A 437-nucleotide genomic window follows, 5' to 3' on the forward strand; every position below is an offset into this window, starting at 1 on the left:
TTGTCTCTGGGTTTCTCCAGAGGCTAAATCACCCCTGACCGCTGGCTTTCACAGAGGCAGACGGGCACCCTGGATTTCAGCCCCATGGTCAGCTCTTGATGGGGTGCTGTCCAGCGAGCTAGCAATAGGACCTAAGACTGAAGAGTCAATCCAACCCAACCACTATCCTGCCACATGGCAAGGCCAGTGGAGACCGAGGGATTGAAGTGATTTGGGAAAGGGGCAGGTAGGGAGGAGGAATGGTCCTTATAACTTTACTCGACCTTGTGGAGCGCAGGGGAAGAGTCAGTGACCGTGGTAGGAGGAGAACGTGGGCAAGAATAACGTAAGACTTGGCTGCTCCCCCCCCCTCCCCATCCTCCTCCCCCCCTCCTCCCCTCCCTGCTCCCTCCCTCCTCCTCCCCATCCTCCTCCCCCTCCTCCTCCCCCTCCTCCTC

The sequence above is a fragment of the Vombatus ursinus genome, unplaced genomic scaffold (assembly GCF_900497805.2).
Source record: "Vombatus ursinus unplaced genomic scaffold, bare-nosed wombat genome assembly UNPS02010461.1, whole genome shotgun sequence".
NCBI lineage: Eukaryota > Metazoa > Chordata > Mammalia > Diprotodontia > Vombatidae > Vombatus > Vombatus ursinus.